General features: G+C 57.9%; 4 non-coding genes and 2 pseudogenes across 4 annotated transcripts; all 6 read right to left on the minus strand.

Moving 5' to 3' along the window:
• Nucleotides 1–1714: 1714 nt before the first annotated feature.
• On the minus strand, nt 1715–1905 carry LOC140192127 (U2 spliceosomal RNA). The gene has a single exon (XR_011884082.1). It is a non-coding gene; the product is annotated as a U2 spliceosomal RNA (small nuclear RNA).
• A 3077-nt stretch (nt 1906–4982) lies between these two features.
• LOC140192091 (U2 spliceosomal RNA) lies at nt 4983–5188 on the minus strand (annotated as a pseudogene).
• Nucleotides 5189–7497: 2309 nt separating this feature from the next.
• Nucleotides 7498–7579, minus strand: LOC140192109 (U2 spliceosomal RNA; annotated as a pseudogene).
• A 3067-nt stretch (nt 7580–10646) lies between these two features.
• On the minus strand, nt 10647–10837 carry LOC140192128 (U2 spliceosomal RNA). Its single transcript, XR_011884083.1, has one exon. It is a non-coding gene; the product is annotated as a U2 spliceosomal RNA (small nuclear RNA).
• A 3069-nt stretch (nt 10838–13906) lies between these two features.
• Nucleotides 13907–14097, minus strand: LOC140192129 (U2 spliceosomal RNA). Its single transcript, XR_011884084.1, has one exon. It is a non-coding gene; the product is annotated as a U2 spliceosomal RNA (small nuclear RNA).
• A 3061-nt stretch (nt 14098–17158) lies between these two features.
• LOC140192130 (U2 spliceosomal RNA) lies at nt 17159–17349 on the minus strand. The gene has a single exon (XR_011884085.1). It is a non-coding gene; the product is annotated as a U2 spliceosomal RNA (small nuclear RNA).
• Nucleotides 17350–17687: the final 338 nt, after the last annotated feature.

A 17687-nucleotide genomic window follows, 5' to 3' on the forward strand; every position in this document is an offset into this window, starting at 1 on the left:
ACCCACCGACACAAACACACATGGAATGCTGAGGGATCTGGCAGGGTCTGTCTCTCTCTCTCTCACTCACTCACTCACTCACTCACTCACTCACTCACTCACTCAATCTCTCTCTCTCACACACACACACACACACACAGAGTCACAGACACACGTGCACACGGAGTGCTGAGGGATCTGCCAAGCTGTACAGAGGGCAGTAAAGGGAGAAGGGCCGAGGCCCTTCATTATGCCTCTGTGCTGACGCCTGAGCAGACTGACTGGTTTTGCAGCGGGGTGGGTGCACGGATGTAGAAACAGGAGGGAGGGCACGGCAGGAGGGAAATGTGTCGCGGGCTGACGGCGGCCCTGTGCCCCACTGCTCTGCAGGTGCGTTTTTGGCCGGCATGGCTCAGTGGTGGAGTGGGTGGGCGCGTGTGCGCGCCGTGGAAGGAAAGGGGTACTGATTATGCCTTGGTTGTGAAACAGGAAACGGATCGGCGAAATGCCTGCCGGAGGGAGGCACAGTGCCGTGCGTGAAGCAGGGGCACGTGGACGGATGTGGCAATTGTGGAGACGTGCGCCAAAGCTGGACGCCGAGTAGGTAGGTGTAAGCATGAGACGTTTGAGTGATCTTGGGGTTTGGGACGTGATTCTGAGCGAGGCTAGAGATGCACTGCACTGCCGATGTATATTGGGGAGGTCTGAGTGGGTGGAGTGGGGGGTTGTGCCTCTGCCTTACCTTGAACGGTGGGCGGGGCTTTGGGCCTGGGGCAGGCAGACGCATCAGAGGAGGCCAGGAGGCCAGGCCAGGCCAGGGCAGGGCAGGTAGGCAGAGTTTTGCTGATGCTATGGCTAGGTGGTGATGCTTGTAGCTGGTCTGTCTGTCTGGGCAGGAGAGCAGCAGTCTTGGCAGTCTGGTGCAGGCGGGGAGGATGCAGGGTGCAGGAGCACCGGGCCCTGTTGTGCCGGCGGCGGCGGCGCCCCGTTGCTCTGTAGCCGGGCTCCATCGGATGCCTCCCTCCCTTCCTTCCTTCCTCCCTCCCGTCCGCGTGCCCTGGCTGCTGGCACACTTGAACGAGCCTGCCTGTCCGACAGGCTGGCTGGCTGCTGGTGAAATTGCAGCAGAGCCAGTGACTCGATATCATTCGTTCCTTCCTTCCTTCCTTCCTTCCTTCCTTCCTTCCTTCCTTCGCCCGCCCGTCCATCCGTCCGTCCGTCCGTCCGTCGCGTCCTCCGTTGGCTTCAAGGAGCAGCTGAGAAGCCTGAGCCTGAGAAGTGGAGCGAGTGTGGCGGGACAGAAAAGGTCTTTCGGCCTGCTCCACTTCACTCTGCTTCTGTGCTTGGTGCAGGCAGCAGCCGAGTGAGCAGGCATCAGAATGAGTGCGCCGGTTGAGCAGTTTGCTTCAGGAATGAATGCCAAGGGGCATCTCTCATGAAGTTGCTGCCTTGCCTGCAGCACCTGATCTGGTTGCAGCCCGGATGTGCACTTGATCTTAGCCAAACGGCCCAGATATGATGCCCGTGCTGTTGTTGAGTTGTCTGCACATTGCGTGAGTGAGTGAGTGAGTGAGCTGTATCGACAGACAGACACAGACACAGGAGAGGTGTAGAGCAAGCAGCTCTCCTCTCTCTCCATGTGCGTGCATGCTTGTCTGTGCTGCTGTGCCGCCGCCGCCGCCTGATGGAGCTTTCGTCGTTTTTCTTTTCTTTGCTACTTTGAAATTCCCCAGAAGGGGAGTGCACCGTTCCCAGAGGCACTGCAATACCGGGTCGATGCGTGGAGTGGACGGAGCAAGCCCCTATTCCATCTCCCTGTTCCAAAAATCAATTTAATATATGGTCCCCAGATAAGGGACGTATCAGATATTAAACTGATAAGAACAGATACTACACTTGATCTTAGCCAAAAGGCCGAGAAGCGATGCAGGCGGCCTCTTGAGTCGGCTACATCCTGCCTAGCCTCTGGTGTTTAGATTGAAGCAGGAGGCCTGGCAAAGACCTTGCTGCCCTGGCCCGCTGGCAGCTCTCCCCTAGGTTGTCTGGGATCGGTGGGTGTGCTGGACAGCTGTTGCCTACCTGGTCCGTCCTGAGTGCAACTTGTCAGAGGCTATGTAAAGCTGCCAGTGATCCACCAATCATCTGGGAGTGGGGCCGTACCTACGGGCGCCTACGTCACTGGCACACTGCCTACGTCAAGGCTGCCGGCTTCCTCGGCTGGCTCCCAGGTCGGTCTCAGAGGCTGGCTCAACTTGCACTGCTCTCCTGGTCGTGGGAGGCTGGTCACGCTGTCCTGTCTGCACAAAAGTCTGCAGGGGGAGTGGGAGCAGGCCGCTCGGCCCTTCAAGGGCGTCCCTGCACTCGGCAAAGAGAGCGCGCCTCTCGGCTTTGCGTGCCCCAGCTGGCTGGCGCATCCAGCTGAACGGTCTCCTTCGGAGGCTCTGCCCTCTCCGGGAGGGAGCGAGCGGATGGGACTGCACCGGGCGACAAAGGCAGAGGCCACGTGCGCCGCTCAAGACCGGTTACGAGGTTTGTGGACGTGGCCAAAGTCCGCGGGCAGAAAAGCCTCCTGGCAAGCTTGGGAATAGGAAGATGTCAGCTACAGGTGTGCCTGAGGAGAAACAATGGGTGTGCTCTCCAAGCCGAAGGCTGAAGTGCAGCCATTCACACCTCTGTGCCTTTATTTTGATGTGTGTGGAATTACAATTGTTGAGTGGCTTGAGTTTGTTTCATCTCACAGAAGCTGTAGACTTTGCGTCTGCACAGGCTATCATTGGACACAGTGGTGTCTTCTCCCCTGCTCCCCCACCACCTTTTTTTACCAGGGTGGATGGGGGTGGGTGGGTGTGTGTGTGTGTCTGTCTGTCTCTCTGTGTCTGTCTCTGTCTCTCTCACCCACCGACACAAACACACATGGAATGCTGAGGGATCTGGCAGGGTCGGTCTGTCTCTCTCTCTCACTCACTCAATCTCACACACACACAGAGTCACAGACACACGTGCACACGGGGGTGTGTGGGGGTGGGTGTGTGTGTGTGTTTGTGTGTGTGTGTGTGTCTGTCTCTCTGTGTCTGTCTCTGTCTCTGTCTCTCTCACCCACCGACACAAACACACATGGAATGCTGAGGGATCTGGCAGGGTCTGTCTCTCTCTCTCACTCAATCTCACACACACACAGAGTCACAGACACACGTGCACACGGGGGTGTGTGGAGGTGGGTGGGTGTGTGTGTGTGTGTGTGTGTGTGTGTCTGTCTGTCTCTCTGTCTCTGTCTCTGTCTCTCTCACCCACCGACACAAACACACATGGAATGCTGAGGGATCTGGCAGGGTCTGTCTCTCTCTCTCTCACTCACTCACTCACTCACTCACTCACTCACTCACTCACTCAATCTCTCTCTCTCACACACACACACACACACACAGAGTCACAGACACACGTGCACACGGAGTGCTGAGGGATCTGCCAAGCTGTACAGAGGGCAGTAAAGGGAGAAGGGCCGAGGCCCTTCATTATGCCTCTGTGCTGACGCCTGAGCAGACTGACTGGTTTTGCAGCGGGGTGGGTGCACGGATGTAGAAACAGGAGGGAGGGCACGGCAGGAGGGAAATGTGTCGCGGGCTGACGGCGGCCCTGTGCCCCACTGCTCTGCAGGTGCGTTTTTGGCCGGCATGGCTCAGTGGTGGAGTGGGTGGGCGCGTGTGCGCGCCGTGGAAGGAAAGGGGTACTGATTATGCCTTGGTTGTGAAACAGGAAACGGATCGGCGAAATGCCTGCCGGAGGGAGGCACAGTGCCGTGCGTGAAGCAGGGGCACGTGGACGGATGTGGCAATTGTGGAGACGTGCGCCAAAGCTGGACGCCGAGTAGGTAGGTGTAAGCATGAGACGTTTGAGTGATCTTGGGGTTTGGGACGTGATTCTGAGCGAGGCTAGAGATGCACTGCACTGCCGATGTATATTGGGGAGGTCTGAGTGGGTGGAGTGGGGGGTTGTGCCTCTGCCTTACCTTGAACGGTGGGCGGGGCTTTGGGCCTGGGGCAGGCAGACGCATCAGAGGAGGCCAGGAGGCCAGGCCAGGCCAGGGCAGGGCAGGTAGGCAGAGTTTTGCTGATGCTATGGCTAGGTGGTGATGCTTGTAGCTGGTCTGTCTGTCTGGGCAGGAGAGCAGCAGTCTTGGCAGTCTGGTGCAGGCGGGGAGGATGCAGGGTGCAGGAGCACCGGGCCCTGTTGTGCCGGCGGCGGCGGCGCCCCGTTGCTCTGTAGCCGGGCTCCATCGGATGCCTCCCTCCCTTCCTTCCTTCCTCCCTCCCGTCCGCGTGCCCTGGCTGCTGGCACACTTGAACGAGCCTGCCTGTCCGACAGGCTGGCTGGCTGCTGGTGAAATTGCAGCAGAGCCAGTGACTCGATATCGTTCGTTCCTTCCTTCCTTCCTTCCTTCCTTCCTTCCTTCCTTCCTTCCTTCGCCCGCCCGTCCATCCGTCCGTCCGTCCGTCCGTCGCGTCCTCCGTTGGCTTCAAGGAGCAGCTGAGAAGCCTGAGCCTGAGAAGTGGAGCGAGTGTGGCGGGACAGAAAAGGTCTTTCGGCCTGCTCCACTTCACTCTGCTTCTGTGCTTGGTGCAGGCAGCAGCCGAGTGAGCAGGCATCAGAATGAGTGCGCCGGTTGAGCAGTTTGCTTCAGGAATGAATGCCAAGGGGCATCTCTCATGAAGTTGCTGCCTTGCCTGCAGCACCTGATCTGGTTGCAGCCCGGATGTGCACTTGATCTTAGCCAAACGGCCCAGATATGATGCCCGTGCTGTTGTTGAGTTGTCTGCACATTGCGTGAGTGAGTGAGTGAGTGAGCTGTATCGACAGACAGACACAGACACAGGAGAGGTGTAGAGCAAGCAGCTCTCCTCTCTCTCCATGTGCGTGCATGCTTGTCTGTGCTGCTGTGCCGCCGCCGCCGCCTGATGGAGCTTTCGTCGTTTTTCTTTTCTTTGCTACTTTGAAATTCCCCAGAAGGGGAGTGCACCGTTCCCAGAGGCACTGCAATACCGGGTCGATGCGTGGAGTGGACGGAGCAAGCCCCTATTCCATCTCCCTGTTCCAAAAATCAATTTAATATATGGTCCCCAGATAAGGGACGTATCAGATATTAAACTGATAAGAACAGATTTTTTTTTTTTTTTTTTTTATTTCAAAATATACTTTATTCAAAAATAAATATATACAATAAACCATTCAATAACTTTTCATCCTTTACATACGTTTCCATTATACTCAGTAAAATACCCGTGTTTATAGCCACCCACGTGGCACTCCAGTAGTTCAGCTTAGCATCTCATTGTTGAGGGGTATACTCCTCGCCCACCGACCCCTCCCACTCCCACGGGTGGAGAAACCTATACTGTGGTCCTTCCCCACCGGGCCCTTGCGGTGGCTGCACCAAGTTTCAGTGCGTCCCTCAGCACGTACTCCTGCAGCCGAGAGTGTGCCAGTCGGCAGCATTCTCCCACGGACATCTCCATGTGCTGGTAGATGATCAAGTTTCGGGCTGACCAAAGAGCGTCTTTCACCGAGTTGATGATCTGCCAGCAGCACCGGATGTTGGTCTCCGTGTGCGTCCCCGGGAACAGCCCGTAGATCAGAGAGTCCTCTGTCACGCAGCTGCTGGGGATGAAACGTGACACTAGCCCGTCCATCCTCCTCCACACCCTCTTTGCGAACTGGCAGTGTGCAAAGAGGTGGGTCACAGACTCCTCCTCACTGCAGTCCTCCCGTGGGCAGTGGGGTGCGGAGACGACGTTCCGGGCGTACAGGAGGGCTCTGACTGGGAGGGCCCCTCTCACCGCCAGCCAGGCGAGGTCTTGGTGCCTGTTGGTGAGATCTGGCGATGAGGCATTTTGCCAGATGAACTGGACAGTCTGCTCAGGGAACCACCCCACTGTGTCCATCACGTCCTTCTCCTGCAGTGCCTGCAGGACACTTCGTGCCGACCACTGCCTGATGGCCTTGTGGTCAAAGGCGTTCTCCTGGAAGAACTTTGCTACGTGGGATAGGTATGCCGGCAACGACCAGCTGACTGGGGCGTTGCGCGGGAGTGGGGCCAGACCCATCCTTCGCAGCCAGGGCGACAAGTAGAACCTGGGCACATAGTGGTACTTGGTGCCCACATACCTGGGCTCTACACACAACCTGATGCAGCCACATACGAAGCTGGCCATCAGGGTGAGGGCGACATTGGGGACGTTCTTGCCCCCGTTGTCCAGGGACTTGTGCATGGCGGTCCGTCTCACCCGCTCCATCTTGGATCCCCAGACGAATCTGAAGACAGCCCGGGTGATTTCCGAGCTGTAGGAGCGGGGGACGGGCCAGACCTGCGCCAAGTACAGCAGCCCTGAGAGCACCTCACACCTGATGACCAGGTTCTTGCCCGTTATCGACAGGGAGCGCCCTCCCCACAGTCCCAGTTTCTGTTTCACCTTGGCAGTCCGCTCCTGCCAGTTCTTGTTGCACGCCTCAGCCCCTCCGAACCAGATCCCCAACACCTTCACGTGGTCAGACCTGATGGTGAAGGGGACGCTGGATCGGTCGGGCCAGTTGCCAAAGAGCATGGCTTCGCTCTTCGTGCGGTTGACCCTGGCCCCCGACGCTAGCTCGAACTGTTCGCAGGTGCCAATCAACCTGCGAACTGACCTCGGATCAGAGCAGAAGACGGTGACGTCGTCCATGTACAGGGAGGTTTTCACTTGGGTCCCTCCACTGCCTGGCAGCGTCACCCCTCTTATGCCCTCATCCCTCCTGATGGCTTCCACAAAGGGTTCTATGCAGCAGACAAACAAGACAGGGGAGAGGGGGCAGCCCTGCCTGACTCCAGACCTGATGGGGAAGCTGTCTGTTTCCCACCCGTTGACCTGGACTGCACTACGGATGTCTGTGTAGAGCAGTCTGATCCAATTCCGGATTCCCTCCCCAAATCCCATTTTGGAGAGCACGTCCGCCATGTACGTGTGCGATATCCTGTCGAAGGCTTTCTCCTGGTCCAAGCTGACCAGGCAGGCGTCCACCCCCCTGTCCTGCACGTAGGCGATGGTGTCCCTCAGCAGCGCGAGGCTGTCTGAGATCTTCCTGCCCGGTACAGCACAGGTTTGGTCCGGGTGGATCACCTGTCCCAGAGCAGACTTGACCCTGTTGGCGATAGCCTTGGACAGGATCTTGTAGTCCACATTCAGGAGAGAGATGGGTCTCCAATTCCTGATGTCCTCCCTTTCCCCCTTCTGCTTGTAGATGAGGGTGATGATGCCCTTCCTCATGGACTCAGACATACTGCCGGCCAGAAGCATAGCGTTGTACACTTCCAGCAGGTCTGGGCCCATCCAGTTCCACAGAGCCGAGTACAACTCGGCCGGTAAGCCGTCGCTTCCGGGAGTCTTACCCGACCCGAAGGAACGGATGGAGCCTGTCAGCTCGTCCAGGGTCAGTGGCCGATCCAGACTCTCCCGCTTGCCGTCGTCTAAGACCTGCGTGATAGACGACAGGAAGTTGTGGGAGGCTGTGGATTCTGTGGCCTTTTCGTCAGATACTACACTTGATCTTAGCCAAAAGGCCGAGAAGCGATGCAGGCGGCCTCTTGAGTCGGCTACATCCTGCCTAGCCTCTGGTGTTTAGATTGAAGCAGGAGGCCTGGCAAAGACCTTGCTGCCCTGGCCCGCTGGCAGCTCTCCCCTAGGTTGTCTGGGATCGGTGGGTGTGCTGGACAGCTGTTGCCTACCTGGTCCGTCCTGAGTGCAACTTGTCAGAGGCTATGTAAAGCTGCCAGTGATCCACCAATCATCTGGGAGTGGGGCCGTACCTACGGGCGCCTACGTCACTGGCACACTGCCTACGTCAAGGCTGCCGGCTTCCTCGGCTGGCTCCCAGGTCGGTCTCAGAGGCTGGCTCAACTTGCACTGCTCTCCTGGTCGTGGGAGGCTGGTCACGCTGTCCTGTCTGCACAAAAGTCTGCAGGGGGAGTGGGAGCAGGCCGCTCGGCCCTTCAAGGGCGTCCCTGCACTCGGCAAAGAGAGCGCGCCTCTCGGCTTTGCGTGCCCCAGCTGGCTGGCGCATCCAGCTGAACGGTCTCCTTCGGAGGCTCTGCCCTCTCCGGGAGGGAGCGAGCGGATGGGACTGCACCGGGCGACAAAGGCAGAGGCCACGTGCGCCGCTCAAGACCGGTTACGAGGTTTGTGGACGTGGCCAAAGTCCGCGGGCAGAAAAGCCTCCTGGCAAGCTTGGGAATAGGAAGATGTCAGCTACAGGTGTGCCTGAGGAGAAACAATGGGTGTGCTCTCCAAGCCGAAGGCTGAAGTGCAGCCATTCACACCTCTGTGCCTTTATTTTGATGTGTGTGGAATTACAATTGTTGAGTGGCTTGAGTTTGTTTCATCTCACAGAAGCTGTAGACTTTGCGTCTGCACAGGCTATCATTGGACACAGTGGTGTCTTCTCCCCTGCTCCCCCACCACCTTTTTTTACCAGGGTGGATGGGGGTGGGTGGGTGTGTGTGTGTGTCTGTCTGTCTCTCTGTGTCTGTCTCTGTCTCTCTCACCCACCGACACAAACACACATGGAATGCTGAGGGATCTGGCAGGGTCGGTCTGTCTCTCTCTCTCACTCACTCAATCTCACACACACACAGAGTCACAGACACACGTGCACACGGGGGTGTGTGGGGGTGGGTGTGTGTGTGTGTTTGTGTGTGTGTGTGTGTCTGTCTCTCTGTGTCTGTCTCTGTCTCTGTCTCTCTCACCCACCGACACAAACACACATGGAATGCTGAGGGATCTGGCAGGGTCTGTCTCTCTCTCTCACTCAATCTCACACACACACAGAGTCACAGACACACGTGCACACGGGGGTGTGTGGAGGTGGGTGGGTGTGTGTGTGTGTGTGTGTGTGTGTCTGTCTGTCTCTCTGTCTCTGTCTCTGTCTCTCTCACCCACCGACACAAACACACATGGAATGCTGAGGGATCTGGCAGGGTCTGTCTCTCTCTCTCTCACTCACTCACTCACTCACTCACTCACTCACTCACTCAATCTCTCTCTCTCACACACACACACACACACACAGAGTCACAGACACACGTGCACACGGAGTGCTGAGGGATCTGCCAAGCTGTACAGAGGGCAGTAAAGGGAGAAGGGCCGAGGCCCTTCATTATGCCTCTGTGCTGACGCCTGAGCAGACTGACTGGTTTTGCAGCGGGGTGGGTGCACGGATGTAGAAACAGGAGGGAGGGCACGGCAGGAGGGAAATGTGTCGCGGGCTGACGGCGGCCCTGTGCCCCACTGCTCTGCAGGTGCGTTTTTGGCCGGCATGGCTCAGTGGTGGAGTGGGTGGGCGCGTGTGCGCGCCGTGGAAGGAAAGGGGTACTGATTATGCCTTGGTTGTGAAACAGGAAACGGATCGGCGAAATGCCTGCCGGAGGGAGGCACAGTGCCGTGCGTGAAGCAGGGGCACGTGGACGGATGTGGCAATTGTGGAGACGTGCGCCAAAGCTGGACGCCGAGTAGGTAGGTGTAAGCATGAGACGTTTGAGTGATCTTGGGGTTTGGGACGTGATTCTGAGCGAGGCTAGAGATGCACTGCACTGCCGATGTATATTGGGGAGGTCTGAGTGGGTGGAGTGGGGGGTTGTGCCTCTGCCTTACCTTGAACGGTGGGCGGGGCTTTGGGCCTGGGGCAGGCAGACGCATCAGAGGAGGCCAGGAGGCCAGGCCAGGCCAGGGCAGGGCAGGTAGGCAGAGTTTTGCTGATGCTATGGCTAGGTGGTGATGCTTGTAGCTGGTCTGTCTGTCTGGGCAGGAGAGCAGCAGTCTTGGCAGTCTGGTGCAGGCGGGGAGGATGCAGGGTGCAGGAGCACCGGGCCCTGTTGTGCCGGCGGCGGCGGCGCCCCGTTGCTCTGTAGCCGGGCTCCATCGGATGCCTCCCTCCCTTCCTTCCTTCCTCCCTCCCGTCCGCGTGCCCTGGCTGCTGGCACACTTGAACGAGCCTGCCTGTCCGACAGGCTGGCTGGCTGCTGGTGAAATTGCAGCAGAGCCAGTGACTCGATATCGTTCGTTCCTTCCTTCCTTCCTTCCTTCCTTCCTTCCTTCCTTCCTTCGCCCGCCCGTCCATCCGTCCGTCCGTCCGTCCGTCGCGTCCTCCGTTGGCTTCAAGGAGCAGCTGAGAAGCCTGAGCCTGAGAAGTGGAGCGAGTGTGGCGGGACAGAAAAGGTCTTTCGGCCTGCTCCACTTCACTCTGCTTCTGTGCTTGGTGCAGGCAGCAGCCGAGTGAGCAGGCATCAGAATGAGTGCGCCGGTTGAGCAGTTTGCTTCAGGAATGAATGCCAAGGGGCATCTCTCATGAAGTTGCTGCCTTGCCTGCAGCACCTGATCTGGTTGCAGCCCGGATGTGCACTTGATCTTAGCCAAACGGCCCAGATATGATGCCCGTGCTGTTGTTGAGTTGTCTGCACATTGCGTGAGTGAGTGAGTGAGTGAGCTGTATCGACAGACAGACACAGACACAGGAGAGGTGTAGAGCAAGCAGCTCTCCTCTCTCTCCATGTGCATGCATGCTTGTCTGTGCTGCTGTGCCGCCGCCGCCGCCTGATGGAGCTTTCGTCGTTTTTCTTTTCTTTGCTACTTTGAAATTCCCCAGAAGGGGAGTGCACCGTTCCCAGAGGCACTGCAATACCGGGTCGATGCGTGGAGTGGACGGAGCAAGCCCCTATTCCATCTCCCTGTTCCAAAAATCAATTTAATATATGGTCCCCAGATAAGGGACGTATCAGATATTAAACTGATAAGAACAGATACTACACTTGATCTTAGCCAAAAGGCCGAGAAGCGATGCAGGCGGCCTCTTGAGTCGGCTACATCCTGCCTAGCCTCTGGTGTTTAGATTGAAGCAGGAGGCCTGGCAAAGACCTTGCTGCCCTGGCCCGCTGGCAGCTCTCCCCTAGGTTGTCTGGGATCGGTGGGTGTGCTGGACAGCTGTTGCCTACCTGGTCCGTCCTGAGTGCAACTTGTCAGAGGCTATGTAAAGCTGCCAGTGATCCACCAATCATCTGGGAGTGGGGCCGTACCTACGGGCGCCTACGTCACTGGCACACTGCCTACGTCAAGGCTGCCGGCTTCCTCGGCTGGCTCCCAGGTCGGTCTCAGAGGCTGGCTCAACTTGCACTGCTCTCCTGGTCGTGGGAGGCTGGTCACGCTGTCCTGTCTGCACAAAAGTCTGCAGGGGGAGTGGGAGCAGGCCGCTCGGCCCTTCAAGGGCGTCCCTGCACTCGGCAAAGAGAGCGCGCCTCTCGGCTTTGCGTGCCCCAGCTGGCTGGCGCATCCAGCTGAACGGTCTCCTTCGGAGGCTCTGCCCTCTCCGGGAGGGAGCGAGCGGATGGGACTGCACCGGGCGACAAAGGCAGAGGCCACGTGCGCCGCTCAAGACCGGTTACGAGGTTTGTGGACGTGGCCAAAGTCCGCGGGCAGAAAAGCCTCCTGGCAAGCTTGGGAATAGGAAGATGTCAGCTACAGGTGTGCCTGAGGAGAAACAATGGGTGTGCTCTCCAAGCCGAAGGCTGAAGTGCAGCCATTCACACCTCTGTGCCTTTATTTTGATGTGTGTGGAATTACAATTGTTGAGTGGCTTGAGTTTGTTTCATCTCACAGAAGCTGTAGACTTTGCGTCTGCACAGGCTATCATTGGACACAGTGGTGTCTTCTCCCCTGCTCCCCCACCACCTTTTTTTACCAGGGTGGATGGGGGTGGGTGGGTGTGTGTGTGTGTCTGTCTGTCTCTCTGTGTCTGTCTCTGTCTCTCTCACCCACCGACACAAACACACATGGAATGCTGAGGGATCTGGCAGGGTCGGTCTGTCTCTCTCTCTCACTCACTCAATCTCACACACACACAGAGTCACAGACACACGTGCACACGGGGGTGTGTGGGGGTGGGTGTGTGTGTGTGTTTGTGTGTGTGTGTGTGTCTGTCTCTCTGTGTCTGTCTCTGTCTCTGTCTCTCTCACCCACCGACACAAACACACATGGAATGCTGAGGGATCTGGCAGGGTCTGTCTCTCTCTCTCACTCAATCTCACACACACACAGAGTCACAGACACACGTGCACACGGGGGTGTGTGGAGGTGGGTGTGTGTGTGTGTGTGTGTGTGTGTGTGTGTGTGTGTGTGTCTGTCTGTCTCTCTGTCTCTGTCTCTGTCTCTCTCACCCACCGACACAAACACACATGGAATGCTGAGGGATCTGGCAGGGTCTGTCTCTCTCTCTCTCACTCACTCACTCACTCACTCACTCACTCACTCAATCTCTCTCTCTCACACACACACACACACACAGAGTCACAGACACACGTGCACACGGAGTGCTGAGGGATCTGCCAAGCTGTACAGAGGGCAGTAAAGGGAGAAGGGCCGAGGCCCTTCATTATGCCTCTGTGCTGACGCCTGAGCAGACTGACTGGTTTTGCAGCGGGGTGGGTGCACGGATGTAGAAACAGGAGGGAGGGCACGGCAGGAGGGAAATGTGTCGCGGGCTGACGGCGGCCCTGTGCCCCACTGCTCTGCAGGTGCGTTTTTGGCCGGCATGGCTCAGTGGTGGAGTGGGTGGGCGCGTGTGCGCGCCGTGGAAGGAAAGGGGTACTGATTATGCCTTGGTTGTGAAACAGGAAACGGATCGGCGAAATGCCTGCCGGAGGGAGGCACAGTGCCGTGCGTGAAGCAGGGGCACGTGGACGGATGTGGCAATTGTGGAGACGTGCGCCAAAGCTGGACGCCGAGTAGGTAGGTGTAAGCATGAGACGTTTGAGTGATCTTGGGGTTTGGGACGTGATTCTGAGCGAGGCTAGAGATGCACTGCACTGCCGATGTATATTGGGGAGGTCTGAGTGGGTGGAGTGGGGGGTTGTGCCTCTGCCTTACCTTGAACGGTGGGCGGGGCTTTGGGCCTGGGGCAGGCAGACGCATCAGAGGAGGCCAGGAGGCCAGGCCAGGCCAGGGCAGGGCAGGTAGGCAGAGTTTTGCTGATGCTATGGCTAGGTGGTGATGCTTGTAGCTGGTCTGTCTGTCTGGGCAGGAGAGCAGCAGTCTTGGCAGTCTGGTGCAGGCGGGGAGGATGCAGGGTGCAGGAGCACCGGGCCCTGTTGTGCCGGCGGCGGCGGCGCCCCGTTGCTCTGTAGCCGGGCTCCATCGGATGCCTCCCTCCCTTCCTTCCTTCCTCCCTCCCGTCCGCGTGCCCTGGCTGCTGGCACACTTGAACGAGCCTGCCTGTCCGACAGGCTGGCTGGCTGCTGGTGAAATTGCAGCAGAGCCAGTGACTCGATATCGTTCGTTCCTTCCTTCCTTCCTTCGTTCCTTCCTTCCTTCCTTCCTTCGCCCGCCCGTCCATCCGTCCGTCCGTCCGTCGCGTCCTCCGTTGGCTTCAAGGAGCAGCTGAGAAGCCTGAGCCTGAGAAGTGGAGCGAGTGTGGCGGGACAGAAAAGGTCTTTCGGCCTGCTCCACTTCACTCTGCTTCTGTGCTTGGTGCAGGCAGCAGCCGAGTGAGCAGGCATCAGAATGAGTGCGCCGGTTGAGCAGTTTGCTTCAGGAATGAATGCCAAGGGGCATCTCTCATGAAGTTGCTGCCTTGCCTGCAGCACCTGATCTGGTTGCAGCCCGGATGTGCACTTGATCTTAGCCAAACGGCCCAGATATGATGCCCGTGCTGTTGTTGAGTTGTCTGCACATTGCGTGAGTGAGTGAGTGAGTGAGCTGTATCGACAGACAGACACAGACACAGGAGAGGTGTAGAGCAAGCAGCTCTCCTCTCTCTCCATGTGCGTGCATGCTTGTCTGTGCTGCTGTGCCGCCGCCGCCGCCTGATGGAGCTTTCGTCGTTTTTCTTTTCTTTGCTACTTTGAAATTCCCCAGAAGGGGAGTGCACCGTTCCCAGAGGCACTGCAATACCGGGTCGATGCGTGGAGTGGACGGAGCAAGCCCCTATTCCATCTCCCTGTTCCAAAAATCAATTTAATATATGGTCCCCAGATAAGGGACGTATCAGATATTAAACTGATAAGAACAGATACTACACTTGATCTTAGCCAAAAGGCCGAGAAGCGATGCAGGCGGCCTCTTGAGTCGGCTACATCCTGCCTAGCCTCTGGTGTTTAGATTGAAGCAGGAGGCCTGGCAAAGACCTTGCTGCCCTGGCCCGCTGGCAGCTCTCCCCTAGGTTGTCTGGGATCGGTGGGTGTGCTGGACAGCTGTTGCCTACCTGGTCCGTCCTGAGTGCAACTTGTCAGAGGCTATGTAAAGCTGCCAGTGATCCACCAATCATCTGGGAGTGGGGCCGTACCTACGGGCGCCTACGTCACTGGCACACTGCCTACGTCAAGGCTGCCGGCTTCCTCGGCTGGCTCCCAGGTCGGTCTCAGAGGCTGGCTCAACTTGCACTGCTCTCCTGGTCGTGGGAGGCTGGTCACGCTGTCCTGTCTGCACAAAAGTCTGCAGGGGGAGTGGGAGCAGGCCGCTCGGCCCTTCAAGGGCGTCCCTGCACTCGGCAAAGAGAGCGCGCCTCTCGGCTTTGCGTGCCCCAGCTGGCTGGCGCATCCAGCTGAACGGTCTCCTTCGGAGGCTCTGCCCTCTCCGGGAGGGAGCGAGCGGATGGGACTGCACCGGGCGACAAAGGCAGAGGCCACGTGCGCCGCTCAAGACCGGTTACGAGGTTTGTGGACGTGGCCAAAGTCCGCGGGCAGAAAAGCCTCCTGGCAAGCTTGGGAATAGGAAGATGTCAGCTACAGGTGTGCCTGAGGAGAAACAATGGGTGTGCTCTCCAAGCCGAAGGCTGAAGTGCAGCCATTCACACCTCTGTGCCTTTATTTTGATGTGTGTGGAATTACAATTGTTGAGTGGCTTGAGTTTGTTTCATCTCACAGAAGCTGTAGACTTTGCGTCTGCACAGGCTATCATTGGACACAGTGGTGTCTTCTCCCCTGCTCCCCCACCACCTTTTTTTACCAGGGTGGATGGGGGTGGGTGGGTGTGTGTGTGTGTCTGTCTGTCTCTCTGTGTCTGTCTCTGTCTCTCTCACCCACCGACACAAACACACATGGAATGCTGAGGGATCTGGCAGGGTCGGTCTGTCTCTCTCTCTCACTCACTCAATCTCACACACACACAGAGTCACAGACACACGTGCACACGGGGGTGTGTGGGGGTGGGTGTGTGTGTGTGTTTGTGTGTGTGTGTGTGTCTGTCTCTCTGTGTCTGTCTCTGTCTCTGTCTCTCTCACCCACCGACACAAACACACATGGAATGCTGAGGGATCTGGCAGGGTCTGTCTCTCTCTCTCACTCAATCTCACACACACACAGAGTCACAGACACACGTGCACACGGGGGTGTGTGGAGGTGGGTGGGTGTGTGTGTGTGTGTGTGTGTGTGTGTCTGTCTGTCTCTCTGTCTCTGTCTCTGTCTCTCTCACCCACCGACACAAACACACATGGAATGCTGAGGGATCTGGCAGGGTCTGTCTCTCTCTCTCTCACTCACTCACTCACTCACTCACTCACTCACTCACTCACTCAATCTCTCTCTCTCACACACACACACACACACACAGAGTCACAGACACACGTGCACACGGAGTGCTGAGGGATCTGCCAAGCTGTACAGAGGGCAGTAAAGGGAGAAGGGCCGAGGCCCTTCATTATGCCTCTGTGCTGACGCCTGAGCAGACTGACTGGTTTTGCAGCGGGGTGGGTGCACGGATGTAGAAACAGGAGGGAGGGCACGGCAGGAGGGAAATGTGTCGCGGGCTGACGGCGGCCCTGTGCCCCACTGCTCTGCAGGTGCGTTTTTGGCCGGCATGGCTCAGTGGTGGAGTGGGTGGGCGCGTGTGCGCGCCGTGGAAGGAAAGGGGTACTGATTATGCCTTGGTTGTGAAACAGGAAACGGATCGGCGAAATGCCTGCCGGAGGGAGGCACAGTGCCGTGCGTGAAGCAGGGGCACGTGGACGGATGTGGCAATTGTGGAGACGTGCGCCAAAGCTGGACGCCGAGTAGGTAGGTGTAAGCATGAGACGTTTGAGTGATCTTGGGGTTTGGGACGTGATTCTGAGCGAGGCTAGAGATGCACTGCACTGCCGATGTATATTGGGGAGGTCTGAGTGGGTGGAGTGGGGGGTTGTGCCTCTGCCTTACCTTGAACGGTGGGCGGGGCTTTGGGGCTGGGGCAGGCAGACGCATCAGAGGAGGCCAGGAGGCCAGGCCAGGCCAGGGCAGGGCAGGTAGGCAGAGTTTTGCTGATGCTATGGCTAGGTGGTGATGCTTGTAGCTGGTCTGTCTGTCTGGGCAGGAGAGCAGCAGTCTTGGCAGTCTGGTGCAGGCGGGGAGGATGCAGGGTGCAGGAGCACCGGGCCCTGTTGTGCCGGCGGCGGCGGCGCCCCGTTGCTCTGTAGCCGGGCTCCATCGGATGCCTCCCTCCCTTCCTTCCTTCCTCCCTCCCGTCCGCGTGCCCTGGCTGCTGGCACACTTGAACGAGCCTGCCTGTCCGACAGGCTGGCTGGCTGCTGGTGAAATTGCAGCAGAGCCAGTGACTCGATATCGTTCGTTCCTTCCTTCCTTCCTTCCTTCCTTCCTTCGCCCGCCCGTCCATCCGTCCGTCCGTCCGTCCGTCGCGTCCTCCGTTGGCTTCAAGGAGCAGCTGAGAAGCCTGAGCCTGAGAAGTGGAGCGAGTGTGGCGGGACAGAAAAGGTCTTTCGGCCTGCTCCACTTCACTCTGCTTCTGTGCTTGGTGCAGGCAGCAGCCGAGTGAGCAGGCATCAGAATGAGTGCGCCGGTTGAGCAGTTTGCTTCAGGAATGAATGCCAAGGGGCATCTCTCATGAAGTTGCTGCCTTGCCTGCAGCACCTGATCTGGTTGCAGCCCGGATGTGCACTTGATCTTAGCCAAACGGCCCAGATATGATGCCCGTGCTGTTGTTGAGTTGTCTGCACATTGCGTGAGTGAGTGAGTGAGTGAGCTGTATCGACAGACAGACACAGACACAGGAGAGGTGTAGAGCAAGCAGCTCTCCTCTCTCTCCATGTGCGTGCATGCTTGTCTGTGCTGCTGTGCCGCCGCCGCCGCCTGATGGAGCTTTCGTCGTTTTTCTTTTCTTTGCTACTTTGAAATTCCCCAGAAGGGGAGTGCACCGTTCCCAGAGGCACTGCAATACCGGGTCGATGCGTGGAGTGGACGGAGCAAGCCCCTATTCCATCTCCCTGTTCCAAAAATCAATTTAATATATGGTCCCCAGATAAGGGACGTATCAGATATTAAACTGATAAGAACAGATACTACACTTGATCTTAGCCAAAAGGCCGAGAAGCGATGCAGGCGGCCTCTTGAGTCGGCTACATCCTGCCTAGCCTCTGGTGTTTAGATTGAAGCAGGAGGCCTGGCAAAGACCTTGCTGCCCTGGCCCGCTGGCAGCTCTCCCCTAGGTTGTCTGGGATCGGTGGGTGTGCTGGACAGCTGTTGCCTACCTGGTCCGTCCTGAGTGCAACTTGTCAGAGGCTATGTAAAGCTGCCAGTGATCCACCAATCATCTGGGAGTGGGGCCGTACCTACGGGCGCCTACGTCACTGGCACACTGCCTACGTCAAGGCTGCCGGCTTCCTCGGCTGGCTCCCAGGTCGGTCTCAGAGGCTGGCTCAACTTGCACTGCTCT

Source organism: Mobula birostris, assembly GCF_030028105.1.
Source record: "Mobula birostris isolate sMobBir1 chromosome 11 unlocalized genomic scaffold, sMobBir1.hap1 SUPER_11_unloc_1, whole genome shotgun sequence".
NCBI lineage: Eukaryota > Metazoa > Chordata > Chondrichthyes > Myliobatiformes > Myliobatidae > Mobula > Mobula birostris.